The sequence below is a fragment of the Octodon degus genome, unplaced genomic scaffold (assembly GCF_000260255.1).
Source record: "Octodon degus isolate 3935 unplaced genomic scaffold, OctDeg1.0 scaffold00161, whole genome shotgun sequence".
NCBI lineage: Eukaryota > Metazoa > Chordata > Mammalia > Rodentia > Octodontidae > Octodon > Octodon degus.
This window is the reverse complement of record NW_004524737.1, coordinates 617,757-625,688: the sequence shown is the minus strand read 5'-3', so window position 1 is coordinate 625,688 and position 7,932 is coordinate 617,757. Positions and strand designations below refer to the sequence as shown.

At 39.6% G+C, this 7,932-nt stretch overlaps 1 pseudogene; it reads right to left on the bottom strand.

Annotated features, from left to right (window-relative positions):
* Positions 1–6,033: 6,033 nt before the first annotated feature.
* On the bottom strand, positions 6,034–7,064 carry LOC101588690 (annotated as a pseudogene).
* Between the last annotated feature and the right edge of the window lie 868 nt (positions 7,065–7,932).

Genomic DNA, 7,932 nt, shown 5'->3' with positions numbered 1-7,932 from the left:
TTCTCTTTCTCTTTCTTTTTCCTTTCTTTCTCTCTTTCTCTCTCTTTCCTTCCTTTTTTCCTTTTTTCTTTCTTTTTCTTTTTAATTTATTTGGTTGCTATAGTGTCTCACTATGCAGCTCAGATTCATAGTGATCTTCCTGCTTTCAACCTCCCCAGCACTAGGATTACAGGCATGTGCCACTATGCTCAGACTCTGTGACCAGCACAGGCTGCCCTGGGAGCAGGGCTGGTGTAGCATGTGGTGCTGGGGATTGAACCACACTCCCTATGCTTGGCTAGGCTTGCTTAAGCAGGCATTTCAGTCCACTGAGCTATCTCACTGGCTCTTCTGTCCCCTTTTCTGGGGGGATGTCTTGGTCCACTAGACAACCCACCTTCTTGCTCTTTTCTCCAATAAATTTCTTCTCATGTTAGAGTGTCTGGCTTGATGATTCTGCATTGGCCTAGGCTCTAATAGTCCTGAGTTTCATTCCTGATAGAAAATGGTGAGAGAGAGAGAGAGAGAGAGAGAGAGAGAGAGAGAGAGAGAGAGATTCCTTGATATTGGCTATAATGAAAGTCCCTATGGGGAGCAGTTAATGGCATTCTGGAAAACAAGAAAAACAGAGGAAATAAACACAGAAGATAGTTATAATAGGATAAAGAACTAAACTATATTGCTTCTATTAAATTTTTAAAAGTTTAAATATTAGTCATGATCTTTCTGGAAAACAAATAATTCAACCAATAAATAAGCCTTGGTACTTCTGTCATTTTTATGTTCCCTGGACTTAAGCAATAAAGTAAACAACGGTAGTAACACCACTAGCTATCACAACAATGAAGAAAAAAGCTCAAGAGTAAGAACTGTGATCACGTTCAAGTGTCTCAATGAACATTAGCCCAGGGGACACAAATCTACCAAGTTCCTATTCACACGGTTTAGCTTTATTGAAAAGATTACATCATCTACTAAATCAGATTTGTTTTCTGAAAGTTCTTGATGCAACTGAAGAAGGGAGAGGTAGAAGTAGAAGCTACTTGACTTTTGTACACCCATCATTAAGTGCTTTGATTGCTTCCCTATTGACTCTGGAACGTATCATGGAGAAATGGAGAAAATAGGTTGCTGAAAAATGTTTTTATCTGGCTGAGCTGAAACGAAGGATCAAAGGGACTGTGACAATTTTAGCACAATTTTAAGAAAAATTTGTGAATACAATGATAAAACTCAGCAGTAACTTATCCATTTAATAATTTGGGATTTTCTTTCTGAGCAGTGTCCCAGGCCTCTGAGAAGGGAGAGTGGTACAGGCAGAACTGTGCTCCTGAACAGACTTCATCTTCTCCCCAAACAGTAGAAGTCATAAAGTTCTCTGGCACAGTAACTGTCTTGTATTGACTTGGTGGAACACATGCACTCTTACTAATGTGGAAAACGTGACATTTTGGCTATTATCATATGATATCCCAGTATTAGGAGAAAGGCTTGACTTAGCCAGTAATGAGGGCATGAAAAACTATATGCTGATGGTATTATTATATTAACTGTGCAACTTTCTACAAGAATCAGAAAAATATATTTTGAAAGATAAATTTAAATTTTCACATCTTAAGATTTTAAAGTGCTTGGAAGGCAATTGACAACTTGAAGAGGAAAAATGACATATAAGGAATGGCTCCTTCCCATGGACCAGCAGAAATGCACAGTAGAGTTGTCCAAACCATATTGCTTACATACATAGATAAATCTCTCCCGCACTCCCTCTCCTGTCCTCCTCAACTCAGTAACTCTTTCCTTTTTTTCTGCTTTAATTCTAATTTGTACTCTCTTTAAAAAATAAAAAAAATAATAATGATGTCTTGACTTTTAGTATCTAAAAAAATTCTGAAGAATGTTTTAATTTTATTTATTCTGAGAGCTCCATTTAACAGCAGGAACTATCCATGAACATGATTTCTTTTTAATTTAATAAATGTAGCATTTGGTTAAAGTTATTTATTCTTGCATTGAAAGTAGTCTCAGGGAGCAGGGAGATGGCATATTAGAATAAGTTTCCCTGGCAAGCACAAGTGTCTGAGTTCAATCCCCTGTTCCACAAAAAAAGAAAGAAAGCAGTCTCTTCTCTTTGAATTAAGAGAAAGTAGCTGTATATCTATGCTATTTTGTATGTATGAATACAAATGATCCTTCATTTATATCTTCATTTTTTTTTAGTTTTGTCAGAGATAAGTATTCCATTGTCGTTTAAATATTGTTGGTGCATGTATTCAGCAGAATAATCCAATATAGTCCAGTAGTCCATAATAGTAGTGGGTTATACATAGGACTGGCAATGTCAGAAGTTGTTGATTTAAGCCTTTTATAGCTCAGTATATTAATATGGCTTTACTTTTTATATCTCATTTTTATACATTATCTTGGTTAAGACCAAGATAAAGCAAGACCTATCATGTCTGCATTTTGTACTATGAATAACTACTATGAAGTCAACAATATGCAATGTATTAATTATTGTAGCTGTCCTGGTAAACTATTTTAAATTGTCTCTTTGCTATTTGTTTCTCAATAAAATTAACAACAATAAAAAGGAAAGCAGTCTCTACAGTAGTTGTGATGAACTACTTAATACTAACATTGCAACGTATTGAAAAGGGAAACGACATATAAAAAACCTTGAGCTGGGTCCTCTCAGCTGTGATTTTCCACAGCCAAGAACATCAATTTCCACATGAAAAGAAAAGAAATAGGTTGCCAAAACTGTTTCTTACATGGTACCATTTTTCCTAATAAAATTATGGCTCAATATTATTAATGAGAAAAAATTTTCTCACTCTATTCAATTTTAGTAAATGAGAATGTGATGCTGGCCACCAAATGTCTCCATCAGATTTTTTCGTTTGATCCTTGCCTGAGTTGTTACCATGGGAAAGATGAATGTCGATCACACAGACTTCGGGGTTCTCTACTTCTTTGTGCTGTACTAGAGGTTATTATGCCTAGTTTAAAAATGTAATCAGCTGGTGACAGTCTCAGTTTTTGGAGGTCAAACTTCATCTCTCTTTTACATTAAGCAGCATAACCTTTCTCTCCATTATTTCTACCAGTTAAATGATCCAGATGCCATCAAACTTCAGGCACTGATTATTTCTCAGCAACATAAATGAGAAGCCAGCTACCCTGACTGAGCTGAAAACAATTGGATCTTGGTGGTCACTGATTCTCTCTAATGTCACCCCACTACTTCCACCTAAACTTTCCATGTACCTGGCTTAAATGAAAATTTTTTTAAATTTATTTTGAAAGAGGGCTAGGAACTAAGGACACAGAAGCTTCATGAATAAAGGTTTGAACTCTTTCCCAAATGCATATATGAGGACCTCCTCTAGGATGCTGTGAGAAAGAGGGGTCCAAAGGAAAAAGTAATCTAGTCCTTTTGAAGAAGTTTTGTGTAACAGCAAAAGGACAAAAGTATACTGGCCTTTCTTCCCAGTGACAGTATCTCATGAGATGGAAACAGGATCATGCGCTCCCACTTTGTATCCTATCCAAGGGCCGTTTCTGCACCCTTACTGGAACCATCAGTATATATGTTCTGCAGTTTACAATATGTATTATGATTTGAATTATGCCCATAATGGCAAAGAACATATTGACAAGCTAACTCTCAGTACCTCAGAATATGGCCAATTTTGGAAATAGGTTCTCAAAAGACTAATCAGTTTAAAGTGAGGCCATTAAGTCCTAATTCAGTATGACTGATACCCTTATAAAAGGGAGATAATTGGATACAGAGACAAAAATAGAGAAGAAAATGTGAATAGTCACACGATGATGAAGAAGGAAATTAGACTGATGCAGAGGTAAGCTAGGAAATGGTCAGGGGCTACCGGCCATGGGGGGAGGCAAGGAAGGGTCTTACTCACAAGACTTGGTTTTGAGCATCTGTTCTCCAGAACTGTGAAAGAATGGATTTACATTGGCCTCTCTAAAAAGTATGTCTGAGTCCATTGAGATGCTATAAAAATATCATATACCACATAGGTTATGAACAATAGCAATTTATTTTTCCGTTGGCTTAAAAACAGTAGAAATTTATAGTTCTGGAAGGAGAAGAATGCAAAGTAAAGGGCACTGCAGATTCTGTGCATGGTGCCTCATGTGTGGTGGCTTTTCACCGTGTCTGTGTTTCCAACTGTGGTCAAGGAAGGGGGCTGAGTCAGCCCTGTTTTGTACGGGCACCATTCCATTCATGAGGGCTCTGTGGCCAAGAACTGGTACTTTCTAGAAGGCCCTTTTCCAAAACACCACTAACACCTTGGAAGTTAAGATTTCAACATGAGTTTTGGAAGAAAACATTCAAAACTGAACAAATACAAAAGTGTGCTCAGCTCTAATTTACTATTCTTATTATACAAAAATAGTGGATTAGAGGAATAGAGTTGCTATGCGGATAAGTGAAAGTTTTCCAAGTTACTGGGGTTGAAGTATCATTTTGGTAAATAGTCACATACATCATATATCATCAATCTGGTTGTCTGGCTTGTTTTTTAATATCTATTCAGTTTGTGGAGGGAGGACATCTTGGTCTTCTATTATATTTTATCATTGCTTTCTGCAAACACCGTCATGCAATTATATTTGTTTTTTGATATTGTTACTGTTCCTGACTTCAAGTGGCAGATTGAATATCTGATGTAGACTTTATGTTGCTCTGGACATTAAGGTATTCGCATAGAATATTGATTGCTTTGCACTGTGAAATAGCTATTAGAATTCCATTTTCCTGAAACTAAGAACAAGAAGATATGAAAAATTGAAATAAGTTGTGTTTGGCTCATAAATAGGAAAGAGTGAATATGCTGTATAAAATTTCATGTTACAAGAATTTTAGCATGAAATAAAGCTATGATAGAGACTCAAACATAGAGAAGTGGGGGTGGAAACATTTCTGTTAAGTTTAAAAACCTGGATCTATGGGTGAAAATTAAATTTGTGCTGTTATAGTTTATACTAAAAATAAATATTTCTCTATTGATATTTTACTAGTTTCTTTTATTTTTTATTTTAAAGAGAAAAATCAGTAGAAATGATACTGAAATTCTCAACATGATAGAAAATTAACAATGTTTATTAGATTGAATATTGTTATCTTCAAAATAGTTGCTCAGATTACCAGATACACACATGCAAAATGATCAAACAATATAAGCACTAACTGTTCCTTTCAATAAACTAATAGAAATTAGTAATACAATTATTTTAGCTGTCTTGCATATATATCTTTTTTTCCCCTTTCTTCTTTTCTGTTTTCCACTATACCAGTAGTTCTTCCCTTCAAGCAATTACTTTCCCTTTCACTATATTTGTTATACCTTTTGGATCTTATTTACTCTTTCATTTTCTTAGACTAGGGAGACAATACGACACACATGGTAATCCGTTTTATTTCACTTTTAAGTATAGTCTATAGTTGCATCCATGTATCTATAAAAACCTTGAGTTTACCTTTTTTATAGCTGAGTAGTACTCCACTGTATAAAAGTACATCATTTTTGTTCATTCTTCAATTGATGTGCATTTGGGTTGTTTCCAATATTTAGCTATTACAAATTGTGCTTCTATAAATATGGGTACACGTATATCTTGTTTCTTTTTCTTTTTTTCACTTATTTGATCATTTTAATACCAGAAATGCCACACCAATCGACATGAAGGGCGATCACAGCCGCCTGCATGCAGGGCCTCATGGCCCTGTCCCGGCCAGCATGCATCTTTTCGGCACGGGGTGGGTGAGGCAGACACCACGGACAGACATGGCCCATGGGACCGTGCTGCAGGGCCAGGAGCTTTAAATAGGGGGCCTAGCGTCACACCTCACGCCATCAAACGCATAACTTACATGTGGAAAGAAGGACCACAAGTGATGTGAGCAAGCCTTTGGTCACAGATGCACAAGGAGGTGGGCCATGCTCGGGAGGGAGGGCTTGCCTGTCTGTGCTCCGTCCCCTTTGTCCCCACCCGGCAATGCAAAGTCACCTCGGTGGCAGCCTAAGTGCTCCCGGAAGCCCTGCACAGGGCCCCACAGGGTCTGAAGATCTTGTCCATCCGCTTCCCCGGGGTAGACTTGTCTTCCAGCATCTTCATCACAGACGACACCATCTCGCAGATGGCCTGCACGATCTCCAGCGTCTCGCTGCGGCTGAGGTGGCCAGTGCCGTCCGGGTCTTACTTGCTGAAGGCCCACTTGAGCTTCTGCTCGAGCTTCCGGAGAGACGTCACGCTCAGCACGATGATGAACTCCCGAAGTCGATGGTGCCGGTACTGCTGGTGTGGAAGGTGCGGAAGACGTGCTCCGCAAACTTGCAGGCGACGGCATGGGGAAGAAGCTGGCGCAGATCTTGTTGAACTCATCCACGGTCAGGTGGCCGGTGGGCAGACCTTGAGGAGGCCCGTGCACCACTCCTGCAGCTCGGGGCGGGTGAACTCCGCGTTCTCGCGCAGGCCCTGCAGCACCTCTGGCCGCAGCTTGCTGTCCTGCTTGCTGGTGGAGGTAAGTGACTGCGCCTGGGGTAGAGCCGAGGGCACGACGTAGCCGGGGTCAGAAGCTCAGGCTGGAGCGTGAGCGCAGCGAGCAGCTGGACCACGCCGGGTCTAGAGTAGGACGCGCTCCGCCCATTCCGCGGGGTCCTTCCAGAGGCCCGAGAGGTGGCTGGGAGCTCGGGCATCCGCGCACCCGCGACCTCCCTGCGGGTGCTGCGCTCGTCGCCGCCCGCAAAGACGAAAGGAGGCCCACGGCCGGCCGGCCAGCGCGGTGTGGGCGCCGCCGTCCCGCAGATCCACGGTCCGCCGCCGTCGCCGGCCTGCCCGGCTATCCTACTTCTTGTATTTTTTTTTTTTTTTTCAGTGTTTCAAACTTTAAGAACAAAAACTAGAAATATGCATGCACGGGATAGAGAAAGAGCCGTGCAGCATTTATAAGACGGGTTGGAAAGAGAAAGGGTCATATTAAGTCCCACCTTATATTCTTTTGTAACAGTTTTGTCAACTCGATCAACTTTATGATACCTCCGTTTCCTCATCCTATACTGGGAAAATAAAATCTACCTCACAAAAATGTTAGTGAAGATTTAGTATACATTAAAACATGTAAAGCTCATCTTGTAATCAGTGGAAACACTGGTTATATATTAGCCCCTTGCCTACTCCCAAAGAAATATATATTATTAACTAGATTTCTGATTACAAGTGATATAATTCCTCATTTTATCTTCTACAGATGTTGCCCAGATGATTTTCATGCAGATGTTCTAGTGGGATGGGTTTTAAAAATTCACATTTAATCACATCTAACAGCATGGATTCCTAAAAGCTTTGTCACTATATAATCCATGTTTTCTTTTCCCAGAAAAGCTCCCATTACATCATGCTGTATTATTTTTTGATAATGCCATATCAAACAAACTGAGTTTACATGGCAAATGTTTTCTCCACATGCCAAAGGCATGAACACTGATCTTAAATTTAACAACAATAGAAAAAAATCATGTTATTATTCTGTCTTTGAATCTCAATGAGTTTATTACCAGGGATTAGATGGATTATTTTTCCATCAGCTTTATAGAATCTTGTTGTCAGAGTTCCTCTGACATGGTTTTGATGTGGTACAAAGAGAAAAGGAATTGGTTCACACCCCTGTGGCTACTTGGCTCAGTTTGATACCTGGAGGAAAGCATGGCTCTGCCAGTGTGACAATCAGAAAATTCTCACAGGAAGCACATGGAATAACAGTCTGCTGCAGTTTGCCACTATTACTAATTCAAATATTAGTTCCCCCTTGCACTTTAATACTTGTGGACAAAGATTTGTCAACACTTCCATATTTTGCAATAACTAATTTGTAGTTTCCCTCTGTGTGAGTGGAAGCAGTGGTACACATCTTGGTCATTT